The 1938-nt window shown below is 50.6% G+C and overlaps 1 pseudogene; it reads left to right on the top strand.

Moving 5' to 3' along the window:
* Window positions 1-234: 234 nt before the first annotated feature.
* Window positions 235-352, top strand: LOC145027794 (5S ribosomal RNA; annotated as a pseudogene).
* The last annotated feature ends 1586 nt before the right edge of the window (window positions 353-1938 follow it).

Below are 1938 nucleotides of genomic sequence, written 5' to 3'. Positions count from 1 at the left end.
CACAACGCATTTTAAAGCCGTGAGGGCAGCAGATCCCATAAGAACTCTCCAGTTAAGCGTGCTCGGGCGGGAGTAGTACCGGGATGGGTGACCCCCTGGGAAGTCCTCGTGCCGAGTGGCCCAAAGCGGACAATATTGTGATACGTGCCAGAGGGGGGTGTTAGAAATGGCTACATCGGCTTGGAAGGAGAACAAAACATCTCCTTATAAGGGGTGTGGATAACTTCCTTGTCACAACGCGTTTTAAAGCCGTGAGGGCAGCAGATCCCATAAGAACTCTGCAGTTAAGCATGCTCGGGCGGGAGTAGTACCAGGATGGGTGACCCCCTGGGAAGTCCTCGTGCCGAGTGGCCCAAAGCGGACAATATTGTGATACGTGCCAGAGGGGGATGTTACAATTTATGTGCAGACCGGAGGGTCTTATGTGTATGTGTATGTTTGAGAATTATGTTATTTGTGTTATATGTATGTTATGTGTTATATAGACCGGACCAAAGGGTCCAACGATTTATGAGGCCAGAGGGTCCTCGATCAGACCGGACCGGAGGGTTCAACGAGCTACAGGACTGGAGAGTCCTGCTGGGATGCATTATTTGTATGGGGTTCGGTGTACCATATACACCGACCACAAGAGTTTAAAGTATCTGATGGATCAGTCCAACCTAAACATGCGCCAGAGGAGATGGTTGGATGTGGTAAAGGATTACGACTGTGAGATCCTGTCCCACCCGGGGAAGGCTAAGGTGGTAGCCGATGCTCAAAGCCACAGGGAGGAGAATGCCCTGATTCGAGATATATGCATAAGGATGATGGTGATGACTCCGGTATTGGATACCATCCAAGAGGCACAGGCAGAGGCAGTGCGACTGGAGAACCACAAGAGAGAGAGGGTGATTGGGTAGGTATCCGAGTTTGTTATTGATAGCCGAGGGCTGATGACCTTTCATGATCGGATTTGGGTGCCGTTTATGGGTGGGGCACGTAGCATATTGATGGAGGGGACGCACAAATCGAGATTCTCGATCCACCTCGGGGCCACTAGGAAGTATTTGGACCTGAAGAGAGATTATTGGTGGCCCTGTACGAAGATGGATGTCGCGTGGGTTGTAGAGAGGTGCTTGACCTATCGCCGAGTTAAGGCCAAGCACCAACGTCTGCATGGCAAGTTGCAGCCGCTAGAGGTTCCCCAGTGGAAGTAGGAACATATTTCTATGGATTTCATCACCAAATTGCCGTGGACCACGAGGGGTGTTGATGCAATTTGGGTGATTGTGGATTGGTTGACGAAGAGCGCCCAGATCCTGGCTATCAGTGAGCACTCTTCTGCAGAGAGGCTGGCGGAGATATATCTGAGGGAGGTGGTGTCGTGGTATGGAGTGCCGATCTCGATTGTGTCAGACCGAGATGTACGTTTTACTTCCAGGTTCTGGAAGAAGTTTCATGAGGAGTTGGGTATGAGATTTCACTTCAGTACTGCTTACCACCCTCAGACGGATGATCAGAGTGAGCGGACGATTCAGACACTCGAGGACAAGCTTCGAGCATGTGTTATGAACTTCGGTGGAAGTTTGGACACCTATCTACCTTTGCCTGAGTTTTCTTATAACAACAACCACCAATTGAGCATTGGGATGCCTACCTTTGAGCTTTTATATGGGAGGAGGTGTTGAACTCCCATCTGTTGGGGAGAGGTAGGACAGGGAGTGATGGGTAGCACTGAGATAGTGCTTAAGACAATTGAGCAGATACAGCAGGTCAGGCAGAGGTTACTGACAACCCAGAGCCGCCAGAAGAGTTATGCAGATAGGCGGTGATCCGAGCTCGAGTTCCAGGTTGGAGATTTCATACTCCTGAAGGTATCTCCTTGGAAAGGAGCGATTCGATTCAGGAAGAGGGGCAAACCGGGGCCCCGATACATTGGTCCGTTTAGGGTGACCG

This window comes from Lactuca saligna, chromosome 1 (genome assembly GCF_052625555.1).
Source record: "Lactuca saligna cultivar CGN05327 chromosome 1, ASM5262555v1, whole genome shotgun sequence".
In the NCBI taxonomy this organism is placed as follows: domain Eukaryota; kingdom Viridiplantae; phylum Streptophyta; class Magnoliopsida; order Asterales; family Asteraceae; genus Lactuca; species Lactuca saligna.
Note: the sequence above shows the minus strand (reverse complement) of the source record. Positions and strands in the feature narration are given on the sequence as shown.